Source organism: Anthonomus grandis, chromosome 13 (assembly GCF_022605725.1).
Source record: "Anthonomus grandis grandis chromosome 13, icAntGran1.3, whole genome shotgun sequence".
In the NCBI taxonomy this organism is placed as follows: domain Eukaryota; kingdom Metazoa; phylum Arthropoda; class Insecta; order Coleoptera; family Curculionidae; genus Anthonomus; species Anthonomus grandis.
In genome coordinates this window covers 7,884,189-7,911,208 of record NC_065558.1, presented here as the reverse complement: position 1 = coordinate 7,911,208, position 27,020 = coordinate 7,884,189, and the positions used below count along the sequence as shown (strand labels likewise).

The 27,020-nt window shown below is 32.1% G+C and overlaps 1 protein-coding gene across 1 annotated transcript in view; it reads right to left on the bottom strand.

Annotated features, from left to right (window-relative positions):
* Positions 1-21,053, bottom strand: part of LOC126744162 (uncharacterized) — a 91,559-nt gene extending 70,506 nt beyond the window's left edge. Inside the window, exon 1 of the mRNA XM_050451520.1 lies at positions 20,862-21,053. The gene's annotated coding sequence lies outside the window, so the exon portion shown is untranslated. The remainder of the gene's footprint in view (positions 1-20,861) is intronic.
* Between the last annotated feature and the right edge of the window lie 5,967 nt (positions 21,054-27,020).

Below are 27,020 nucleotides of genomic sequence, written 5' to 3'. Positions count from 1 at the left end.
GGATTTTAATAATTCCGGTGTGTCATTTCGGGGGCCTGGATTAGCTTATTGCGATTAATAATTGGTTAGTAGTGGCAGCGTAAATAGTTTTCTCATTATGGATCTTTTGACAGTTTTATTTTTTGTACCTCTCCTTATCACCGAGACAGGAAAATATTTTGTTCTTATATGGTTTAATGAATGTGTTCATTGCTTTCCTTTTATCCCTCGGAACCCAATATGCTATAAAACAAGCCAAGCAACCGTATATGGTAAAGGTATATTCTTCCTTAAGCTGCAGAATATACGTATATCATATACTATTCTGTTTACAACAGGGAGAGAATTCCCGCATTAAAAAAGAAAAAAAAAAGATGTTTATTGATATTGGAAAATTTGGTATAAAGACATACGTCGCCTTCGTAATTTTTTTCCTTTAATAATGTACAGAGTCTTTCTCCATATATTGATCCCCCCTCTACAGGAGTTGGGTGAAAAGTAAAAAATAATTCTAAAGACTATTAAATAATAAGTACATAATACATAATTATGAAATAAATTGTTAATAATCAATATTTAATCGGTTATAATTTTTCTTTGAATATTGTTGAATTAATTAAAATTTTATTGCACGCTTCTTTTATTTTTAAACTTAGATGCTCTTAATTTTGAAGCATAGTTTGATTAACCTGGTTCTTAATAAAACACCATATGGAAGAATCTGTGGGTGTTATATCAGGCGATCTTGCGGGCCAATTTATAGGACTGTTATCACCAATCCAACAAATATTAACATGAATTAAAACTGGCGCGAAAGCTTGATGACTTCTGTGAAAAATATTAATTTTGTTCGGTAACCATGACAACGCAGACTTCAACTTCTGTCACAGCCAACAGCCATTTTTTTTAAAGGGTCAAATTATTTAAATCTTAAGATTTATTATTATAACCTCCGCAGGGGAGTTTTCGCATGAAATTCGGACCCGCCGGACAAAAGTGGTTATAACTTTGGTTGTATTTAGGTTAGAGAAAAGATGTTTAATTTTTTATAATCAAGAGATATAAGGCTACAACTTGATTATTTATAAATGTTCATTTGTTTTTTTGCTTAGGACTAGGATGCTTTTAAAGTCAAAAAAAAAAATTTTTCTAATTTGTCCAGTCTTGATTCGATACAGATCGCAACGGTTCTTTGAATATTATGAAACTCTATAGATCGATTGGAGTTTACGTGAGACAGTGCGGTATAGTTTTCGGTTATTCTCAGTGTACGGGAAGTATTTTTTTTAACGTCCAAAGTTTTAGACATGTGTGATCTTCTAGCTCCTCTGACGGTTTAACGGTATCTTTCCGGAAATAATGACTCACAAAAGATATGTTCGCCTAATTGGGAGCTACAAATTTTATTAAGAAATTTTTTTAAAAATAGTTTCTTTTGAAAGAAAAATCAAAAAAACTTAAAAAAAATGATTTTTTTAAGTTTTTTTGGGATAAAATTTTTATGGTGCAAAATTTAGAAAAATTTTATTTAGATTAATTACACGTCCATTCTTTCCAAATAAAACGGCGTATTAAGTTTAATGCTATCATTTATACAGGGTGAGCAGTGCTCAGTCAAAAATACCCTTTTTTACACTTTTTTTTCCAGCCCTAATAACTTTTTAGTGGCGCCCTCTAGAGCCAAATGGCTTATGGGCTGTTTGTAGCGTGTGACAAGAAGAATGTTTTGCAATATTAACCATACTTCTAAGTAAAACCGTTTTTGAGTTATGAATTTTTTAACATTTTTTGACTTTGGAAATTAATTGTGAGCACCCTGTAAGTTATAGATAAACCAAAACCAATCAAGCAGATGCGCCATTCATTTTACTATAACATACTAAAATTTCATTTCTTCGCTATTTTTACAAGTACCCTAAAAGTAATTTTTTTTCAAAAAAGTCCAAGCACGAAAAATCGCTAAAAATCACCCTGCTCACTGATGAATTCTAAAAGCCACAAATGGCCGCGTCTCCATGGCAACGAAAACGGCGATTTTCGCCGAAAAAAGACCCTTTTTATAATCGAAATTTAACTATTAAAACTGATTGGAATCAGTCCAGAATTGATGTTAAACTGTTCCTAAAGCTTTATACTATTTTTTCATGTACAAATCATAAGGCAAAAACCTTTTTTTATGCCCGAAATCATCGTCAAAAATGGTCGATTTTGACGTCTACGCGCGATTTTAATGCCGACTTTTACGGCGGTTTTGTGCGGTCAACGTGGATGAATCGGCTCGGACTTGCTTCCTAATTTCACTGATAAAATGCTTAAAATAGCTCAGAACTTCCTGAAATTGGTACGGAATTATTCAAGAGACACTGGAGAATCCGAATATGTGCATGTCTTTTACCAAATCGGGTTCTTTTAGCCGTGATAATTCAGCAACGTTTTGACGTTTTAGCATTTGCCGTGTATTATTATAATATTCATGCGACACAGTGTCTTATGTAAGGCATTTTGCTAGACAAAAATTACAACACAGTGGGTCCTAATGACAAAAAAAATCTTATCGGGAATTAATGGATATTAATATTTATGTGGTAATTTTTTTTTTACTTTTTTGGCCGATTTAAATGAAATTTGGTATTTGGGTTTGATTTAGGAAATAATTATTGATTTTTAATAAATTTTTGAAATATTGAGTTTTAGGGTCACGTGACTATCAAAACTTTTTTCTATGGGTCCGATTTGATTGAAGTTTGGTATTCGGAATTCATTTAGGAAATAATTATTAATTATTAACAAATTTTTGAATATTGAGTTTTAAAGTCACGTGACAATTAAAACTTTATTCCTATGGGTCTGATTTCAGTACCAACTTGGTATTTCAACAATTTTTGTCAACAATTTTTGCAAAGTTTTGAAATATTGTGCATATGTGTTTTTTACATCAAGTGCTGTAGTCATATTAAATATTAAAGCATACTTAAATTCGAGCGGAGCTCTTATCACATCATGGTTCTGTGAAGCATGATACCCCAAAAACCGTAGACTCAAAGCTTGTAAGAAATATAACGCGGTGAGTAACGTTGTCGGAGCAGCTGCTCAACAATCTTCAATGGATATTTCAGGTATTCAGTCCATATCAGGACAGATATTTGACATTTCAGGTCCAGGTCACCTGACACCGTAACTCTTTTGCTATTGATCCGATTGGGTTGAAATTTGGTGTTTGGAGTTTATTTAGGATTCAATTAATAAACGTTAACAGATATTTGAATAAAACGCATTATATTGACTTACAACGCGACTATATAACACATTATAGTTTTTTGAAGCATGATATGCCAACAACTGGTCCTCTCTTTCCTTGGCATATAAAAGTTGGCCTCCCGATTGACCAGACTTAAGTACACCTGATATTTTTTTTTTTTTTTTGAATTCCCTTATGGCTCTTTACAGCCAAGACCTAAAGGTTCCAAACTAGTCTCCACGGACCAAATTGTTTTTAAGCGACATTTGTCGTTTTTTTTAATAATTAAAACTGCTATATTTAACATGTTCTTTTTTTTGTATCGTATTAAATAGAAATTGCCTATGATTTTGGTTAATATAATTTAAAATAGAATTATTTGTTTTCTAGTAAATGTCAAACAATAACAATGCACCAAGATCTTCAATATTTAAAATCAGAAAATTTGGCTCTTTTTAACTATGAGGTCATATAAGAAAAAAACTGTCAAAAATATTGACAGGTGGACAAGGCCGTCATGCTTTGTTTATTAAATTAGTGCTACTTTTAAAGTTTTGAAGATACAAAGTCTAAAGATTGGAATGAACATTATAGATCCTTTACTAGTTTTAATCCTTGGATATTTTATTGAAACTTTGTAGAAAAGATTCCCGAAAAGAAGATGTTAAACATTTTAATATAATGCCTGGTTTGTCCGAAACCACAGTAGTATTTAATAGTAAAGGTGAGTCTGGTAGAACAAGCATCCTTTCAGATCATTGTTATATTAAGAGCTCTTATGCCTGTAAGTTTCAAAAGAATTGGTAAATCCGTAACGTCGGAAACGAATGCCAATTGGATTTTTTTTTTAAATTGGCAACAATGTTTTTACTAGTTGCATGGATGACAGTTATAGATTATAATGAGGCCAAAATGTCATTTTTATTAAGTAATTCATACTCTTTTATACAAAGTTTCGAAGAGACAAAGTCTGACATTAGTAAAGGAAGTCGTAATTTTGTAATTATGTAATTTAAAGACGTTTACAAAATGCGTTTAATAGAATCAAGTTCTAAACACATATACTTACCATCAAGAAAACGTCGAATTTTTAGTTATAGAAAACCAGCATAAAACCTTTATTTTAATCGTTAAACAATTGTTGTTATTGAATTGATAATCTTGTTTAGCTTAAATTGTAGTATATTATATAAGTCCTCTACATAAAAAAATTAATTTTTACCAGTGACGTCCATAAGCGACTTATTTTAAATATTTTTTAATTAAAAAAAATTTACGGGGGAAAACTTTTCTAAGGGGTGTCTAAGGGATATAAAAATATTCACAGAAGAAATCGTAAAAAGATATAACAATTGCGATATAAACAATTCTAAGATGATCCAGACAAACATTAACTGCGATAAAAATAAATAATTTTTTTTTCTGACTTAGACCCAGTGTTAAGAAGGAATATAAACTAGATTATCAAAATGTCATTTTAGCCTGAATATAACTTAGGTACCATCCAGAAAAAGCGTTTTTGTTATGGTTGTACCGATTTTCTTGAAACTTGTAAGCATAAAACAGTTTAGAACAACGAGAAACTAAAAGGTTGCTTTTTAGGATAAACTCTTGGAAAGTGGAATTTTCGCACCAAACACTACAAAATTAAGGCATTCTCCTATCTGTGGTCCTTCAAGGCCACACCAAGCAAGGACCTCTTTATTTTCCTTTATGTAATTCTTAGCTGTTACTGTTGTTAGTGTTAAAGTTTCTAAGCCATATGCTATTACGTTTGGATTTCTAATACAAAAATTATTCTTAGTAAAATTTAAGGTTGAAACACAATGTTGCAATATGCCCTCTTAGACCTTGGTTAATAAAACAAACAAATTTTTCAGATAGAAGATTCTCATATGAAAATACTGAGAACGAAATTCACTTTCTTTGAACAAAACCCTGTTAGGGATATTCTTATTATTTAGTCATATACAGGGCTCTAAATATTAAACATTGGTATAAACAAACGCTGCTACCAGGAATATAGAATTTCACTTGTTTTTAAAACGCCTTCATTTTATTTACAACAAACATGATGACGAAAGGGAATTATTCCTTTTGCCATTTACGAAATAACAATAAAACATGAATATTTTAAGTAAATCGTCCAATATTGCTTTCATGTTGCATTATTTTTCAGGTAAGAAATTCACAAATTCAGTTGAAATAATCGACCTATCTATAACCGTCCGAATTTTGCTGAATCATTTACAACGGTGTCGAAAACCATTAAAGCGAGTTTCCACTAGTTTGATTCCATGTTAGATGATATTTTAAAAGACTATAACATTCCAAATGTTAACAGTATGGACTGTTATTAAGGTTTTAAGCGTTGAAAAATTCCAAGTACATGTTAAGTTTAGAAAGGAATGATGTAGTGAGAGAGGAAGCTTCTCACAGGAAATTACAGGAAAGTAGTCGCCTGGAAGACCGATTAAAAAAAAATTATACGGTTTTGTGTAAAAGATATATGTGAGGCATATTGTTGTCATAGTGCTTTTCTACTAATTATTGTATAATTTAGGGTATTATTTTAGATGTACCAGTTATTTAGAAATTACTAATTCGTTCCACTAGATTTTAAAGAATAAAATAGTTTTACAGATTACTATGTTTTCTTTTGTTTTTCCATAATTTATAGGAAAACGAAGTACAAGGTCCTTCCAACGCCGCGATTAAATTGAGGCATATTTCATCAAGTCTTAGTACTTACAACGATCGTTTCTTATTTCCTGATTTTATTCTTCCAAATAGAGAAAATCTAAGAACATTTTTTAAAAAATCCCTTATGCCTTAGACATGGTTTTTCAAATTGAACGTTTCGATCTAAATTATTCATTTGCACATTAACCACAGAAATACCTAAGCAGGGTAAGATGATATAATAATATGACTGTATAACTTAATACTCAATACTATATAAGACTCTTATGAAGTTAAAGTTAGTCAATATTGTAAAAGCAATAAGAAACCGCTGTGACGAATTCATGTGTATGTCTATATCCAAGTGTACCAAATTCAGAAAGGTGTGTTTTTATATACCACAGATCTTATTAAAATTTGTAATTGTTTAATAAATAAAGTAAATTCTTATTGCAGTTTCTTGCATTTTGCAACGACTTATACCCAGTCTATTGAATTTTCTTCAAAGATGCCTTTAATGAAAATGACCCATATACGAGTATGTAGTTAATCGACTTCAAGGGGATCTATTCTGGCGTAGTAGATAGAAGCAAGTTTTTTTTTAAACTGATTAATATGTGGCTTCCAAGTAACCTCACAAAACATCCATTTTTTTAAAGAAAAAGTGATAAGCTCGGTTTTTTCTGTGTTGGGACATAAATTATTATCTGCAAACCATGTTTGGAGATCTTCAGTTGTTAAATCCGTAGCTACTTGAAGTTCTGAAAGATCTTTAACATAGCTGAGAAGGGTGGTATCATTGGTTTACCGGATGACTTGTGACCTTTTTTCAGCTTAAGAGGAATGTCATATTGCAAGGTTAATTTAATTAAGCTAGCAGCAATTTCATGAATATTCAATCTTAATTTGTTTATTGCTCATAGATTTTTGATAACTTATAGCACAAACAATCATTATGTTCACTCCATATCATCCACAAAAACTACCTAGAATTTCACTTAGTTTAAACTATTGTAATGTTAACTTACCCTTTATTTAGCAATAATTTATTTATGAAATATGAGTAACAGAAAGGATCGTAATGAAATAGTACTTTTAATTATGAAGATACGTAGTAAAAAAGTTATTTTAGCGTGATTGTAATCAAAGTACCATCCATGCGGTCAGACGAAAGCATTTTTGTCAATTTTTCTTTAGTATTCTTTGGGATTCGCCGGCATTATGTTTATACCGATTTTTTTGAAACTTTTAGGCATAATACCCTTTAATACACCGATGATCTGAAAGGGTGGTTTTTGAGATCATTCCCTGGAAAGTAGGTAGTATTAACCCTCTAAGGGCCAATTTTTATTTTATGAAAAAAAATCATAGGCGGGTAAATTCATTACATAAAAATGAATTCTTTAAAGCTTTGGGGATGAAAAAACCTCCCCCAGTCTTAAGGCAGACCTGCCGACTAAAGGGTAAAAAAAGCGAAATTAAACTTGAAATGTATATTTTGTGCCTCAATACAAAAAAATAAGATTAGTGTAATGCTTTATTGTGTATTAAACTCTTGAAAACACTTTTTAGTTGAGGAAAGGCACAAATTTAAATTGCATTTAGTGCAAAAGAACTGAGTTTCAGCTTTACATCCTTTGTTTTTACACATCCTTTTACCGGATCTATACAAAAGGTCGGGCATGTGGTTCAAACCATCAAATCGGATATCTGGCTCGGGGATATATGTCTTAGATTTTTTTGCAGGTTGCATTTCTTCCTGCTCCGAAGCAGATGAAGGCCTGCCAGGACGTTTTCTGACAGCTTCGTTAACGCATAGTACGGCAGCTACTTGTGCTCGAAACACTGGTAAAGGCGGCGATTCTTTATGCGGCGATTCTTTATCCGTTTGTGTAGCAGATATGCGTTGACCATGATAATTATATTCACGTATGATGGCGGGGCATTCAATCTTTTTCACTAGGCAATTTACAATTAGGAATACGACCAGAATGAGTTGTCCCCAATGAATAAATGCCTCGGCTTCTAAGATAAATGAGTAGTGGCAGTGTCGTATAAAAATTGTCAAAATATAAAATATGATTGACAAAGTCAGGTATTGTTTGAGATAGCCGGACGGCAACATTTGATGCTGCTCCCAGATTGGGCGTATTGGGCAAAATAACATTGCTCCCTACGCCAGTAAAGATTTCGAAGGCGTAAGAATAACCATTGCTGTCACATAGAACAAATAGTTTGAACCCCCATTTATGGGGATTTGCCGGCATGTATTGCCGCAATGAACTGCGTTTCATTTTAGTCGCGCACATTTGCTTATCTACGCATAAACGAGGTAATTTTGGAACTGTTTGAAATCGTTCATTTAAATGTTTCACTATCGGTTGGACTTTATATAATGGATCAAATCCAGGTTGATCCCGTTTTTTTTCTTTTGATTTATCGTTGAAGTGAAGATACTTACGAATCATAAAGCATCGTTTGGATGTCATTGCCGTACGAACTGGTTCAAATGAATAACGACCCCAGTATTCTGTCGCATTTGGATAACGATATATCGACATAAATCTCATAGATCTCAGCAGCATTGGTAACAAATGTTGTCTTGATGTCGTACTGTCGAGCATATAAATTTGGTTTTTCTGCAATATTTTTAAGAAACTCTTGTGTAAAAAAATTGGCGAAGCATTGATATGGAGTTTTTAAATTCTGAAGGTGTAGTGAAAGCTCTGTGCTTCCACGGCATACCACTTCATTTTTATGCAGCTGCAAATGCTGTTTACGCCAAATTATTCTTTGCATTCTTTTGACTGTGCTAAAAGTGCACTTGGGTTTCCCGTAAACCCACCTGTGTTAGGCTCGGAAACATCAGCCCCATCTTCAAATTCTGGCAGAGGAGAACGTGGTCGTTTTTGCTGTCGTTGAAATGAAGTAGATGGTTCACCTGAAGTCAACGGGGATAAAACTCTTGCAACAACAGAAATTTTTTGTGATTCAGTTGAATAATTCCCTGATGTCGATGGCTGTGAGGTATCAGGTGTTTCAATATCTAATGTCAACAATTGGTCGTCAGGCGTAGAAGATTCAGAAGTTAAATCGTTGCATTGATTTATTTCATCTTCAAGAGAAAAATCTGGGTCAGCAAGACTATTATCATCGTCAAAATCGTCTTCCAGCCCATCTTCAATATCGGTGTCAGGTCCTATATCTACATTGTCCAAAAGTTCAAACAGTTCGTCCGAAGTCACTTGAGATAAGTCATATAATTCAGGCTCTCGGGGATCCTTCCCGGGCTGTCCTTTCTTGTTTGATGTCATATCTAACCACAAAAAACAAAAATAGTAAGAAAATAAATATTTCGTATGAATGAGATAATTTTCACACAAACCGGTCGATCCGCCTTTAGGCAGGTTGAGGTTATGAGTGATTTATAGCAAAAACACATGAACTACTTTTTTTTTCAACGCATAACTAAGAAATATAACATACATAAACTCACCTGTAATTTTTTTGGCTTGAACAGATCGCTACATATATTTATTTTATAGCACAGAAAATATCATTTATAGCGAAATAATTATTCTGTAAATCTACTAAGGCGGCACATACGCGACTGACTCTACTGAAAAAACACGGGAACCAATAGCCGTTCTAATGGCAATATGAACCGTTGTCTTTAAGCTCCGCTTTAGGCTTAAGCCACTGATTTAACATGTAAAATCGAAGGCTTAAGCCTAAAGCGGAGCTTAAATACCACGGTGCATATGGCCATAAGTAAGTCAGACACGAAACAAATTCCACCCCAAAGGCGTGATTGCCGCTATGTGGTCAAAAAATTTAAAATGCATCTCTAAATGAGATTTTGATAAAGCCTGCCTTAAGGCGGGTCTGCTGGCTAGAGGGTTAAGAACAAGAAAAAATAAGAACTTTTTTACTCGTACATGATTTCCTTATCAAAATTTGCAAAAAAAAACATGTTAAACTAAAATTATGATTCCTCTTTTTTACTCGAACCCGAATAAAAAATTTCTCATTACAAGTTGTATACAATCAAAGAAGAAATTAGGGTGAACGAGTAAGAATGGGCTGTTTCAATCGTTCTGGAGCAACAAAAATAAATATAAACAACTTTCGTGGCTATCCTACGGCAATAAATTTCACTTTTGGTCCGGCGGTCTATTGTGATGCCTCGCTACTAATGAAAAATCGATGAAAGAACGCAAACCCCCCCCCCCTTTTTCCGACATAATGGTCTATTTTATCTCGTACAAAACGTCCTAAATGATAAAGCAAACCGAAAAGATTCGAATCGATCGATCGTACGCCGACGATGAAATATTGTCTTGCCATACGAAAAAGAAATTGCCAATACGGTTGTGTCTGTTTTTTTCTTAATTTTGTGTCTCAGTTTTTCCAGCTTAATATGAGTAGGTTTAATTGCGTGTTTTTTGATTTGGACAGTTGAATGCATCTTTAAGGCACCACTTAAACTTGAATTTCATTAGTTTCCCTGCGGTCCCTTTGACTTTTTCAATTATTCTTTTACATCCCTTAATTTTTCCTGGACAAGACTTATTTGATTCATTATCTAACTCCAGAGTCATTTATAAAAGAATTAAAACATCTTTTTGCACAAAGATTGCAGTGTTTTTACCATTCGTTTAGGTGTGTATTAAAACACATTACTTAAACGATTTATTTAACCAACCCCAATGACTTAACACTGCTAGAAACACCTATTTACACTGTATTTATTTCCTTCGATTTAAATGTCGCGCCAATATTCAAACTGGTAAGCCACTGTTCTACCGACAGATTCGCCAGCTTTCCACGTGTGTTCAGAGGTGTCGCCAGTTATACCTTCGACCCATTCCAACTTTGTCGCATCTATATTCGCGACTAATAAGATCGTTCCAACATGATACTCTAATGATTTTAAATTGGATTTAAAATCCCATGACGACGACGTGTTAATATAATATTTTGCGTCAAATTGTCATGGATACAAAAAATATTATTAAGTAAATTAATTTTAATATTTTTTATTGCTGTCTTCTTTTTTTATTTCTTTAAATTTTCACTATTTTGCTAGCCTCCCCTAAAATATTTTTTACTTTTTCTTCGACTAATTTGACTTATATTATCAAGTAATTTATGTCATAGTCACAGAATGTCTAAGCAGAGCGTGGTTTCCTCAAGTACTTACGTTTTATAATTTATTATTCTAGATTTTAATAGAATTTTTACCTCAATTTGAGTTTTATCTTGCAGGCAGCTATTGCGCTGATAAGATAATTAAAGGATTATTTAGATTATCATCTATATACCTCTGTAAAATGAAAAGGTTTGTCTGGTCCACTTTTATTTTCTTTCTCCACTCCAATTTTTTTTCATTAGTTTTTGCTCTTAATTCTTCAAATTTCAGTAAATTTTTAGGCCTCTCTTGACTATTTCAACTACACTTTTTGATTTATTATTGTCATAGCAAATATTTCTTTTTTTACTCTTCCTCTCTCTTGGTCCTCTAATATTGCAGCGTTTTGACCGTTCTTTTGATGTGTATTACTAAGTCCGCAAAAATATTTGAACGATTTATTTCACCAAACACAATGCCTTAACACTGCTAGAAACACCTGTTTATACTGTATTTATTTCCTTCGATTTAAAAGTCGCGCCAATATTTAAACTGGTAAACCACTGTTATAGCGACAGATTCGCCAGCCTTCCACGTGTGTTCAGAGGTGTCGCCAGTTATGCCTTCTAGCCATTTCAACTTTATGGCTTCTATATTCGCGACATTTTAATATGTTCTGGAGTTTCTGGAATTTTTGATAGACTTCAATTTAATTTCCAGAAACAATATAGAAAATTGGTTGTTTCATGCACTCTCCAATGCAGGACAGAAATATTTCTTTGGTCTCTCCTTATCTGGACACATTATATGTTTGTTGAACTTTGATACACTATTTCCGGATATTTTGCTTCTAGAAAATGAGTGTTAGCATCTAGGACTACAACCTTCTTTAGCTACCTGGAAGTGTACAGAAAAGTTTCTTATTCCAAGCAGTTATTTACTTATGCTTTTGGAATGAATTTGAATTTTGTTTTGCAGGCAGCTTTTACTCTGATAAGATAATTAGACGATTATTTAGATTATTATCATCCATATACTTCTGTAAAATGAAAAAGTTGACCTGGTCCACTTTTATTTTTTTGTTGTAGGCTTGTTTGTCACTTAATTTCTTTTAATTTTTTTTCATTAGTTTTTGCTCTTAATTCTTCAAATTTCAATTATTTTTTTAGATCTCTCTTGACTATTTTAAATACGACTATTGGATTTATTGTTGTCATAGTAAATATTTCTTTCTTTACTCTTTTCCTTCCTTTCCTTATTTTTAATTCTCCGTTTCTTTTCTTCATTTGTTAAAATTCTTCAGATCTGCTCCGACCCTGTCAATTTTCTCCTTAGTTTATATTCTTTAAAACATAAAAAGGGTATTTTTTATTTTATCTTGTTATAGTTGAATGCACCTTTAAGGTACCACTCAAAATCAAATTTCACTAATTTTCCAGCCCTCCCTTTGATTTTTTCAATTATTCTTCAAAATGCCCTTAATTTTTTTACAAGCCTTTATTTGAATTCTTATTTTATTCCAGCCATTTTTAAAAGAGAAAAACATCTTTTTGCTGTAATCTTGTAGCGTTTTTATCGTTCGTTTAGGTCTGTATTAAAACACTAAATCCGTAAAAACAGTTAAACGATCTATTTCACTTAAGACTTCTATAAACACCTATTTACACTGTATTTATTTCCTTCGATTTCAAAGTCGCGCCAATATTCAAATTGGTAAACCACTGTTCTACCGACAGATTCGCCAGCTTTCCACGTGTGTTCAGAGGTGCCGCCAGTTATGCCCTCGACCCATTCCAACTTTGTCGCATCTATATTCGCGACTAATAAGATCGTTCCAACATGATACTCTAATGATTTTAAATTGGATTTAAAATCCCATGACGCCGACGAGTTAAAATAAAATATTTTGCATCAAATTGTCATGGATACAAAAAATTTTATCAAGTAAATTAATTTTTATATTTTTTATTGCTGTCTTCTTTTTGTATTTCTTTAAATTTTCACTATTTTGCTAACCTCCCCTAAAATATTTTTTACTTTTTCTTCGGCTAATTTGACCTAGACACAGAATGTCTAAGCAGAGCGTGGGTTCCTCAAGTACTTACGTTTTATAATTTGTTATTCTAGATTTTAATAGAATTTTTACCTCAATTTGAGTTTTATCTTGCAGGCAGCTATTGCGCTGATAAGATAATTAAAGGATTATTTAGATTATCATCTATATACCTCTGTAAAATGAAAAAGTTTGTCTGGTCCACTTTTATTTTTTTGTTGTTGCCTTCCTTGCTTGTCAATTAATTTCTTCCAATTTTTTTTTCATTAGTTTTTGCTCTTAATTCTTCAAATTTCAATAAATTTTTTAGGCCTCTCTTGACTATTTCAACTACACTATTTGATTTATTATTGTCATAGCAAATATTTCTTTTTTACTCTTCCTCTCTCTTGTTCCTCTAATATTGCAGCGTTTTGACCGTTCGTTTGATGTGTATTGCTAAGTCCGCAAAAATATTTGAACAATTTATTTCACCAAACACAATGATTTAACACTGCTAGAAACACCTGTTTATACTGTATTTATTTCCTTCGATTTAAAAGGCGTGCCAATATTTAAACTGGTAAACCACTGTTATACCGACAGATTCGCCAGCCTTCCACGTGTGTTCAGAGGTGTCGCCAGTTATGCCTTCCAGCCATTCTAACTTTGTGGCTTCTATATTCGCGACTAATAAGATCATTTTAATATGTTCTGGAGTTTCTGAAATTTTTGATAGGCTTCAATTTAATTTCCAGAAACAATATAGAAAATTGGTTGTTTCATGCACTCTCCAATGCAGGACAGAAATATTTCTTTGGTCTCTCCTTATCTGGACACATTATATGTTTGTTAAACTTTGATACACTATTTCTGGATATTTTGCTTCCAGAAAATGAGTGTCAGCATCTAGGACTACAACCTTCTTTAGCTGCCTGGAAGTGTATAGAAAAGTTTCTTATTCCAAGCAGTTATTTACTTATGCTTTTGGAATGAATTTGAATTTTGTTTCGCAGGCAGCTTTTACTCTGATAAGATAATTAGACGATTATTTAGATTATTATCATCTATATACTTCTGTAAAATTAAAAAGTTGGTATGGTCCACTTTTATTTTTTTGTTGTAGGCTTGTTTGTCACTTAATTTCTTTTAATTTTTTTTCATTAGTTTTTGTTCTTAATTCTTTAAATTTCAATTATTTTTTTAAATCTCTTGAGTATTGGATTTATTGTTGTCATAGCAAATATTTCTTTCTTTCCTTATTTTTAATTTTCCGTTTCTTTTCTTCATTTGTTAAAATTTTTTAGATCTGCTCCGACCCTGTCAATTTTCTCCTAGTTTATATTCTTTAAAACATAAAAAGGGTATTTTTCATTTTATCTTGTTATAGTTGAATGCACCTTTAAGGTACCACTCAACATCAAATTTCACTCATTTTCCAGCCCTCCCTTTGATTTTTTCAATTATTCTTCAAAATGCCCTTAATTTTTTTTTACAAGCCTTTATTTGAATTCTTATTTTATTCCAGTCATTTTTAAAAGAGAAAAACATATTTTTGTTGTAATCTTGTAGCGTTTTTATCGTTCGTTTAGATGTGTATAAAAACACTAAATCCGTAAAAATAGTTTATTTCACTTAAAACTTCTATAAACACCTATTTACACTGTATTTATTTCCTTCGATTTAAAAGTCGCGCCAATATTCAAACTGGTAAGCCACTGTTCTACCGACAGATTCGCCAGCCTTCCACTTGTGTTCAGAGGTGTCGCTAGTTATGCCCTCCACTCATTCCAATCTTAATAAGATCGTTCCTTCAAGATATTTTAATGGCTTTAAATTAGATTTAAAGTCCCATGACGATGTGGTCTTAATATAGTATTTCGGGTCCATTGTCATGGATACCAGAAAACGTTATCAGGTAAATTCCTCCAGGAGAAAAATCTTCTCTCCGTTTTTTTCTTCGAGAAGTAAAATTTTAATATCGCGTATTAAAGTGGCGGCGAATGTGCTCTTCAACGTTAAAAAAAAGCGGTAATCTCCACTCGAAAGCGCCCGGAGCGTTGCTTATACGTGCTATAATCCTCTCTATATGTAACATCTCAATTTCTATGAGGAAAAGCTTAAATTTCTTTTTTGCTCTTTTTAAGGGCGTATAAAAATTATTAAAATAAATGAAACGCTTCAGGGAATGAAACAAGAGCTTAAAGAAGGGTATTTTTGATGTAGGATTGAGGACTAACTGCACTGAAGAATATTAGAAAGAAATTATTATACTTATAAGTTTGAATTATAAAAATTCTAATATCATAAAAATATTAAACTTTTGCTTGTGTTTACTTAACAAATTTAGTTAAAAACAAAGGTTCTTGAAACCTGTCATTTGATTTTTATTTTTATTATACCCGTTTCAACAATTCTAATCTCTGACACATGTTTTAATTTACAATGTTTAAAAACAATATCAATTAAAAAAAATAAATTTAGTTTTTGACAGATTACACGTCAAACGTCAGCGTCGTCAACTTCATTACCATTATTTAATATATTTTTTGTTGGTAAATATCTTAATTATCAGAAAAAGGTTCCTTTAAAAGAAGCTACAACATAATAATCATTTATATCTCCTTTAGTTAATGATTTACAGTAATGAGCCTTATTTTTAAAGTTGAACCCCAACTAGGTATCTACAGGCATCTTTTTAATTTTTTTATAGCATGAATAGTTTTCGATTTATGACCTTTTTAACTTTATGCCACGTCATCAAAATTTTGATCCTTTAAGCATGTGGTTTTTCGCGTATAACTTTTAATTTACTAAAACTAGAGCCGTAAAATGAAATTTATTTGATAATTAGTGATCAGGTCTAAACTTTTGATAATACTTACTGTAGCTCTAAACTCAATATTACAGCAAGGAAGCTGCAACAGAAAAATCACTTATAGTCGTCGTTAGGTTTTGATCTACAGCCATTACCAAATTTGAACCCCAACTGACTGACTAAAGAAATCTTTTTAATTTTTTTGAATAGCATCAATGCCTGATTTTTGACTATTTAATTTTATGCCACGTCATCAAATTTTGCTGCATTTAGCTCGTAGTCTTTGGTTAATAACATTGGATTCAAACTGAAAATGTTTAGAATGACCAACATCAAAAGGATACACATATATATATCATTTCAATAATTTTAATCTCTGACACATATATTTTAATTTACGATATTTAAAAACAATGTCAATAAAAAAAAATTAGTTTTTGACAAATTACACGTCAAACGTCAGCGTCGTCAACTTAATATATTTTTAATATATTTTTTGTTGGCAACGCTGTGAAAATGTTCAGAATGTCCGACGTCAAAAGGACACACAGTGGTCATTTTTGGTTATGGTGGTCATATGCATTAACAGTCTTAATATTTATTAAGTTGGAAATAACAGAGAAAATCGACAACAGCAGCGACCTCTCCATGTCGCGGAGTAGAACTAAACGGAAACGGCTTAATAAGGCGCCAAATTTGAATTTTATTCTATATTAGCGTGTGCTTAAACTTAGTTGGGAATGTACTGTTCTTAGAGAAACTGCCGTCAATAAATTGTTGCATGGAGCCTATTTTATATACGTTGAGTCTTCATCATATTAAATTTTTTAGATTGTATAATGATATATTATATTTAATAAATAGGGATATTAATATTCAAGAAACGTCCCACGCAGGCCATTTACGACCAATATAGTACGTTCACAGAACAATGAGTTTTTACTGGGTTTTAATTACCTTAAGTGAGGGAGATACTCCTTTGATGAGAATATAATTTTTTTTCTATCTAAACCCCGAACCGATACTCATTTCAATAATTTTAATCTCTTACGATGTTTAAAAACAATGTCAATAAAAAAAAATTTAGTTTTTGACAGATTATACGTCAAACGTCAACTTCAGTACCTTTATTTAATATATTTTTTGTTGGCAACGCTGTGAAAATGTTCAAAATGACCAACATCAAAAGGACACACAGTAGTCATTTTTGGTTATGGTGGCCATATGCATTAACAGTCTTAATATTTATTAAGTTGGCAATAGCAGAGAGAATCGACGACAGCAGCGACCTCTCCATGTCGCGGAGTAGAACTAAACGGAAACGGCTTAATAAGGCGCCAAATTTGAATTTTATTCTATACTAGCGTGTGCTTAAACTTAGTTGGGAATGTACTGTTCTTAGAGAAACTACCGTCAATAAATTGTTGCATGGAGCCCATTTTATGTATGTTTGGTGTTCATCATATTAAATTTTTTAGATTGTATAATGATATATATTTAATATAAAGGGATATAAATATTCGTACGTTCACAGAACAATAAGTTTTTAATAAGTTCTAATTACCTTAAGTGAGTACGATACTCCTTTGGTAAGAATATAATTTTTTTCTATCTAAACCCCGAACCGATACCCATTTGAACAATTCTAATCTCTGACACATACCTTTTAATTTACAATGTCATTAAAAAAATCAATTTAGCTTTTGACAGATTACACGCCAAACGTCAACGTCATTACCTTTACTTAATATATTTTTTGTTGGCAACACTGAAAATGTTCAGAATGACCGACGTCAAAAGGACACACAGTGGTCATTTTTGGCTATGGTGGTCATATGCATTAACAGTGTTAATATTTATTAAGTTGCAAATAACAGAGAGAATCGACAACGGTAACGACCTCTCCATGTCGCATAGTAGAACTAAACGGAAACGGCTTAATAAGGCGCCAAATTTGAATTTTATTTTATAGAAGCGTGTGCTAAAAATTAGTTGGGAATAAATGTTGGGTGTTCATTATATTACATTTTTTAGATTGTATAATGATATATATTTATTATACAGGGATATAAATATTCAAGAAACGTTCCACGCAGGACATTTACGACCAATATAGTACATTTTTACTGGGTTCTAATTACCTTAAGTGAGTAAAATACGCCTTTGATAAGAATATAACTTTCTTTCTATCTAAACCTCAAACCGACGGACACCCTCTTACTCAAATAAGAAAAGCAAACCTCGCGCTGTTAGTCTAAACGCGGTCCTAAAACAAATCCGTTCTTTGCTCCTTTTATTTCCCCAACAAGTTTCCTTTTATTAACCCTCGGATGTGTATTTGTGTGTGTCTGTTTGCCGAACCACTTTTTTCTCCAGTATCTCATATACCCTGAAGGAATTAAAAGGCATATTAGGGGTTACTTACTTCCCGTTCTTCTTCAAACTGGGGGGGTCTTAAAAGGGTTTTTTGGTGTCGGTCACTTGAGTAGGATTGGGCCCTAATGCATCCCTCTTGTTCGGTTTCTCCGTTTGTTAAGTAAAATAAGACAAGGGTCGTGTAGTTTGTTCGGTTTTGCTGTGAGCTATTATTTTAAGGGAATATTAAAGCAGTTTGTTTGGACCTCAATTAATTTTTACTATAATTAGTGTCTAATTAAAAATAAAGGAAAAAATAGGAGAGAACAATTTATTTAATTCGTCTCGGCATTTTACTTACTTGAACTTCCTGGAAAAGTTATTTCAAGACTTCTCATTTTTTTTTGTGACATTTGGCATTTAACCATGCAACAGTTCTAACTACTCTGATAACTGATAACTGACCACTCAATTGATAGCATAAATTTCTTTCCTTTTTTCCGTATTACTTGGGCATATTATCCCTTTATTAGATGAAATTAAAGAAATTCGATATGCCAATAAGCTCTCTAAATAAATATGTCTGTTTTTCAGGAAATCATTCTCACCCTTTTTGACTAGGAATAGCGCAGAACACCTACTTATTGTATTCAGTTAAGCTTTAATCCAGACTGGCACAATGTGAAATGTGTGCAGCTAAACGGCCTGGAAAAGTAACAATTTTTTAAAATTCCAGCCAGTGGATGCCTGTTAATGGAAGACAATTTAACTGACTGTCAGACAGTTAAGATTTCCAGTATTTCCTGTCATTTTCTGGTTCTTACAGCGTATCTTTTAAACTTGAATTATAAGGTAAGTGCAACCTTAAAAGTAAGGCTAATCGAATGCATTTAATTAATCCCTCTTTTAAAACCTGGAAAAATATCCAGCAACTGCTTAATCTAAGCTGTCTATGAATGCTTTTATCCAGGCACTCTATCTTTAAATTGTTATTTTTAGCTTGGCACATCTCCTTTTCCAACTGCCTGGAATAAGAAATTTCAACTTTCTAGGGAGGCATTTCGTAGACATTCTCTGGAAACAGCTTGGAAGATAATAGAATAACGTCTTATATGAAAATTTTTATTAAACGACCATTATTTGATAAGGTTCGGAGGATGAAATATGTGTTTTATTATTTTAAGTGCTTGGAAAAGTGTTTTAGTGTTGCAGTTAAAATGTCCATCATTGTCTGTCAATTCTCATTTGAGTCAATGAATAAAATTGTCTAGAAAAGGAAAGAGAAGTTTGGTATTCCAAGTTTTCCTTAATATTTCTTCCAGGAATAGACCTAAGAATTTTTTCTGGAAAAATTGCCTGGAAGGCGAAAAACAAGTAGATTGGTTGTTCCTCTATCAACTGCCTGCAAAAATATCAAAAGATTTCATGTGCCTGGAATAACAAAATTCAACTTTTCAAGGAAGGATTTCGTAAACAACCTTTAGAAACAGCTTGGAAGAGTCTAGAATATTTTGCTACTCTACGTTTTTAGACTTTCTATCCAAGAATTCTTCATCTTAAGAGAATTGCAGGTATTTTTTTGAATTCCAGGCAGTGAATTGAAATTCTTTTCACTATACGTCAGACAATTGAAATTTCCAGCATTCTCTGCATTTTCTCTTCGTTCCAGATATTGGGAAAACTGCCACTGTTGCTCTGGTCATTTAAGCACACATAACCTTTTTCAACTGCCTGAAATTAAAAAAAAAATGCAAATGCCAAGAAATGATTTTCCATGTAGTTGTTTATTTATGATTTCTAGATGAATTTGAGTATGATCTTCCAGGCATTATATGCAGTAGATTCTTTTACTGATTGTAAGTTATTATGGTTTTTACCACCCCTATAGGCTTATTCACTACTTTATCAACGATTGTTGTTTTAAATGGTTCCAGGTTTAGATCTACTTCAAATTTATATAGGGAGATATTCTTCGGTCCATCAAAAAATATATTTGTAGATGCTTTCGAAGGTTTTTTTTGTTCTAATTCTTCAGTAGTTCTCTAGGATTCGTGTCTTGTAGTTTTTAACACTGTAAGCATTTCTAGATCAATTTCTTGGACTGTTGCTTAGTAGCTTTCTTGGAAAAATTAATTATTTGCACTTTCTCATTCCAGATAGTGGAAAAACTGCCTCAGTTCTTCTCATTTAGACACAGCTGAGGCCTGCATGTTCCAACTGCCTGGAATTTGACAAAAAAATACAATTTCATACTGTAAAACATGTCCAAGAAATTCAATATGCCTGAAAAAGTTTAATGGAAGTTCACTCCATTTGTTGTCCACTATTTTCTACCATTTTTCAGTTCTTTGAAGATTTGTTTTGCATTCAATACAAATGGTGTAACCGCAGTTGCCTTTTTAAACTTACCAAAGACATTTGATTAAATCAATTATTCAGTTTGTGTCAAATCAATCATTTAAATTGCACATGTTATTCATGGGTGTCAATGGCTCTAAACTTTAGAATTCATTTGAGATTAAAATTACGTTTGTAGAAAAACACTTGATTAGTCTTATTCCACTTATATGGATATATTTATTAGAACTCAAAAAAATCTTTAAAAAAAAACATGATGACCACAAACCTCAAATATCGGCCTAACGTTGACACACTAAAACACTACCAAAGTCCACATACATACCACACAACAAAAAAAAAAACACTGAACAAATTCAGAGTGAATAACGCGCGAGATTCGAACTAACCGCCGATGATAACGCGAGTTGTTACGAGTTTCCTCCGGCATCCAGAGAGAGCGCATGGAGCAGCGACCGGATGCTTCCAGACGTCAGCGCGGCTACTGACTCCACTCCAGCGGCAGCGGCAGCTGCAAAATCTGAGCCTCCGCACGATCTCCGGAGATGATGTGAGGGGCGCACGCGTTTTCTCCGGTTTTCCCTCGCCCTCCGCCGTCGCTTTTGACACCTTTTGCTCCAGCCAGCCTGCCAGAGCCTCCTGACCCTTCACTTCACCATGGACTCCTTTTTTTCCAGGAATGTCGCAGACGTATTTACCTCGTGTATATATTACCGACTGCGTGGGGGAGGGAAGGAAGGACGACTACGCTGGATACAACGGGGAGTTTATGGAAATTTTCGGGAAAATGGATTAGAGCTCGATCGACATTTGTTTGCTCGGCTGAGGGTTAATTAAATACGTTTTTGTGTATTGGGGGGCAGTAGGTCGTGGACAGTGATGTTCAGAGATTAAAAGTTCAAGGATCAATTAATTCATCCGAGAATACACAAGATCTTGTCAATGGGACAAAACGTCGAATAACTTGGAAGATTTTGAATGGATTTTTTCGGATCTAGAATAAAGTTTGCAGAAATGTTGTTCATCAATATAATGCTGTAACTTAAAATAAATATGTTGCGCCGGTCTAAATTGCATGAGACTATCATGCATTTTATTCCCATTTCTTTTATTCCTTTGAATAACAAACCTTTTTGGGTATCCTACTCGTACAATCATTTAAATAGGACCTGTGTGTTAATTGCTTATGTGCTGCTTAAATGTTTTTTTTTTTTTAATTTTTGGAAATTACATAATCAGATAGTCTTACATGCTGCACTTATGTACTGCCGCAAATCAGATAATGAAAGGACAGTACTTTTTGTACTATTTCTAATAATATTGCCCATACCTCAGCGGCGATTTGGGCTCATCTATATCCCATTCTAAGAAACATCCAATTGAATAATGACAATATAATTAACAACTAATTTTTTCTCCGATAGACCTACTACTTAATATCGGCAGAAACGAAAACGAAAGGCATTTCTACCGCATTTCATGGTCTAGGCACGCCTTGAATCATTTTGAAATTTAATTTTTCTTAGATAGTTGAACCCACTAGAGACGCGAAGCATAATTTTATAGAGGTCATCAAAGGTTAAAGGCCTTAGGATTAAAGGCCAGAATGTAGGTAAAAAGTGAATTTTTTGATTTCTACCCGATTTCACGGTCAAGGCACGCCTTGAAATCTTTCGAAATGTTACTTTTCTTAAGTAGTTGAACTCACTAGAGACGTGAAGCATTATTTCATAGCGATCGTCAAGGATTCCTGAGTCTCAGATAGGTTTAAAGCTCAGAGCGTGGATAAAAAGGGCATTTTTTAGTTTCTACCGCATTTCATAGTCCAGGCACGCCTTCAATCGTCTTGAAATTTCACTTTTCTTAAATAGTTGGACCCACTAGAGACGTGAAGCATCATTTCATAGAGTTCGTTAAAGATTCATAGGTCTCACATACGTTTAAAGGTCAGAAAGTAGGTAAAAAGTGATTTTTTATTCCTACCGCATTTCATGGTCAAGGTCTTAAGTAGTTGAACCCACTAGAAACGCAAAATACCATTTTATAGTAATTGTCAGGGATTTATCGGTCTCAGATACGTTTAAAAGTCAGAAAGTGGTAAAACGTGCATTTTTTGTTTCTACCGCATTTCATGGTCCAGGCACGCCTTCAATCATTTTGAAATTTCACCTTTCTTAAGTAGTTGAACAACTAGAGACGTGAAACACCTTTTCATAGTGATCGTCTAGGACTCATAGATCTTAGATGGGTTTAAAGGTCAGAAAGTGGATAAAAAGTGAATTTTCTGGTTTCTACCGCTTTTCATGGTCCAGGCACGCCATTAATCATCTTAAAATTTTACTTTTATTAAGTAGTTAAATCCACTAGAGACGCGAAGCATCATTTCATAGAGGTCATCAAAGGTTCATAGGTCTCACATAGGTTTAAAGGCCAGAATGTAGGTAAAAAGTGAATTTTTTGATTTCTACCGCATTTCATGGTCAAGGCACGCCGTGAATTATCTTGAAATTTTTCTTTTCTTAAGTAGTTAAACCTACTAGAGACGTGAAATGCCATTTCATAGGGATCGTCTAGGATTCATGGGTCTTACATTGGTTTAAAGGTCAGAAAGTAGGTAAAAAGTGCTTTTTTTTATTTCTACTGCATCTTATGGTCCAGGCACGCCATGAATCATCTTAAAATGTAACTTTTCTTAAGTAGTTGAACCCACTAGAGACGTAAAATACCATTTCATAGTGATCGTCTAGGATGCATGGGTCTCAGATGGGTTTAAAGGTCAGAAAGTGAGTAAAAAGTGCATTTCCTGGTTTCTACCGCATTCATTGTCCAGGCACACCGTGCATCATCTTAAAATTTCACTTTTCTTAAGTAGTTAAACCCACTAGAGACGTGAAACACTATTTGATAACGATCATCACAGATTTATGGGTTTCAGATAGGTTTAAAGTTCAGAAAGTAGGTAAAAAGTGATTTTTTTATTTCTACTGCATTTCATGGTCCAGGCACGGCATAAATCATCTTAAAATTTCACTTTTCTTAAGTAGTTGAACCCACTAGAGACGTGAAATACCATTTCATAGTAATCGTCTAGGATTCATGGGTCTTAGATGGGTTTAAAGGTCAGAAAGTGGATAAAAAGTGAATTTTTTGGTTTTTACCGCTTTTTATGGTCCAGGCACGTTATGGATCATCTTGAAATTTCATTTTTCTTAAATAATTAAACTCACTAGAGCCATGAAGCACCATTTTATAGTGATCATCAAGGATTCATGGGTCTCAGATAGGTTTAAAGATCAGGAAGCGTGATTTTTCTTTTTTGCAATTTATAGTATTTTTATTTTCTATCTAAGCAGATGATGCAATTGTGAATTTTCTTGATCACTTAATGTAATTTTACTGCACTCGACACGATTTTTTGCTTTATTTTCACGTAGTTAATAAAAAAAAAATTTCCTTTACTTTTTGAAACATGTTAGGTATTTTTTTTAATTTTTACTTTATTATAATATATTCCAAGCAGTTAATTTAATTTTTAATTTTTTTGATCACTTTAAGTAAGAATAATTTTTTCTTTCTTTCAGACACTTAAAATATTTTTTGTTTGTTTTATTGTTACGTACTTAACGTAATTTTTAATTATTTTTCTGGCATTGTGCTTCTGATATCTACAATATTTTGGTTTCTTTTTCCCATTAGTTAATGTATTTTCCAGTTACAGTTCTTGCTTACATTAAGTAATTTTTAAAGGCACTTAAAGGTGTTTTTTTAGGTAGAAAAAGTAATTTTTTTCTTCCAGGCACATAAAGTATTTTTTATTTTTACCTACTTAAGGTAATTTTATTTCTTTTTGTCACCCAATGCATTCCTTCATCTTGTAAAGCATGTTATGTTTCCTCATATTTTCTTTTATTTTACAATTAATGTACTTTCTTGATCACTTTTCTTCCAAGCACTAGAAACAATTTTTGCTTTATTTCCACGTATGTACTTAATGTAAATTTAATTTTTCTTGGTCACTTATTGAATTTTTAATAATTTTTCTTTTATTTTTTAAAATTGTTATAATATTTAAGCAGTCGATATAATTTCCAATGTTCCTGGTCATTTAAAATAATTTTTGTTTCTCGACACTTTTTTTTCCAAGCACTTAAAACAATGCTTTACTTTCGGATACTTAATGTAATTGTAATTTGAGCACTTAAAATAGTTTTTTTTCTCTAATTTTGCAAGCTGTTTTTGATCTTTTTTAAATCTTTATTAAATTATATTTTCCTTTCATCAGATATTCAGTTTTTTTGGACATATACAGGTAGAAAGTTCATTAAAAAATCACTTCAGCTATTAAAACAAGTACCTTCCATTAATCTTCCATCGAAAACATTCAGAGCCTTAAAAAAATCAAAAGGATGCCTAAACCTTCCTAGTAGTATTAAAACATATAAATTATCAATTTTAAAAAAATGCATTTAAATGGACAAAAAATGTAAGTGCCTAATAAGAAATTAAAATGACATTAAATAAAACACTTAATTAAATTAAAAAAATACTTTGTGACTGAAAAAACTTAAATTTCTTTTGCACTTAAGTAAATCATTTTTGATTCTCTTCAGGTAGTAAAAAAGTATTTCTTACTTCTTACTTTCAGATATTTCCGGCAATTTTATGTTTACAGTTTTAAGGAAAATTTATTTCGATTTAAAAATGATTGAAAAACTGATTTTTTTTACATCCCAATAGTTAAACAGATTTTTTGAATTTTTTTTTGAACTTTGTCTCCTCTCCTACATTTAAAAAAGGAAACGAAAATCAATCTGGAGTGGGATTTAATAAGGCCAAAATCCATAGTTGATTAGGCATTAAACTTGTATAATGTTAGATAAATATTTCATGTTTGGATGCATGTCCAGATTATGTCTCTCGAGTCTAAATGCGAAAAAAAATAGTTTCCTAAAAATATTATTAAGAGAATATTAAGTGCCTTAAAAGAAGTAGAGGGATTTCAATTGCCTAGAAGGAGCAACTTATTTATTTTGTTTGCATAAAAAAATGGTTCAAGTGTCTAAAAAAACAGCATAATTATGTCTTCGAATCCCTATAATTTCCTGGACGTTATACAAAATTACTTATCAGCTTAAAAAATAAGTTTAAGTGCCCAAGAAAATTAGCCTAAGCAAGTTTAAATGCTTCAGTATAGAATGTGCCTAAAAAAAATTTAAAAATCTGTTTAACTGTCGGGATATAAAAAAAATAAGTTTTTCAATAATTTTTAAATCGAAATCATTTTTCCTTAATAATGTAAACATAAAATTGCCGAAAATATCTGAAAGTAAAGTGAAAGTGACTTCAAAAAAAACTTTAAGTACCTTTAGACATCTGACTGTCTGGAAAATAAGAATTACTTTTTTACTACCTGAAGAGAATAAGAAATGATTTACTTAAGTGAAAAAGAATTTCAAGTTAAAACATTATGTTTTTTCAGGCACGAAGTATTTTTTTAAGGCTTATGCGTTTTTTTTAAATTTAATTTTCTAAGCACTTAATGTCATTTTATTTTATTTTTTGGCACATAATGTAGTGCTTTATTTTTCAAGTACATATTATGTTATGTTTTCTCATATTTACAATATTTTTTTTTTGAATGTTATGAATTTTCTTTAACACTTTGCACTTGATGGCAATTTTTAGGTAGGAAACGTAATTTTTTATGTCTTTAAAGGTTATTTTTTTTAAATTTTATATTTAGGTACCTGTCGTAATTTTTAATTATTTTTCTGGTACTCTGTGTCTAATATCTACAATATTTTGGCTTTTTTTATTATTATTATTTATTTATAGATTAATTTTTATTTTTTCTCAACAGTTATGTATTTTCCAGTTCCAGTTCTTGGTTATTTTAAGTAATTTTTTCAAGTATTTTTTAGGTAGAAAAAGTAATTTTTTCTTCCAGGCACTTCGGTTACTTTTCTTTTAATTAATTTTATCTTATTTTTAAGTACTTAACGTCATTTTATTTTATTTTTTTTTTGGCACACAACGTAATGTTTTATTTTTCAAGTATGTTATGTTTTCTCATATTTACAATATTTTGTTTTTTTTTTTTAAATTTAATTTTTAGGTACTTACCGTAATTTTAATTGGCTTTTGACACTTAATGAAATGAAAATTCATAAGATTAAAAAAAAAACAAAATATTGTAAATATGATATCAGATAGGTTTAAAGCTCAGAGCGTGGATAAAAAGGGCATTTTTTAGTTTCTACCGCATTTCATGGTTCAAGCACGCCTTCAATCATCTTGAAATTTCACTTTTCTTAAATAGTTGGACCCACTAGAGACGTGAAGCATCATTTCATAAAGTTCATCAAAAATTCATAGGTCTCACATACGTTTAAAGGTCAGAAAGTAGGGAAAGTTGGTAAAAAGTGAT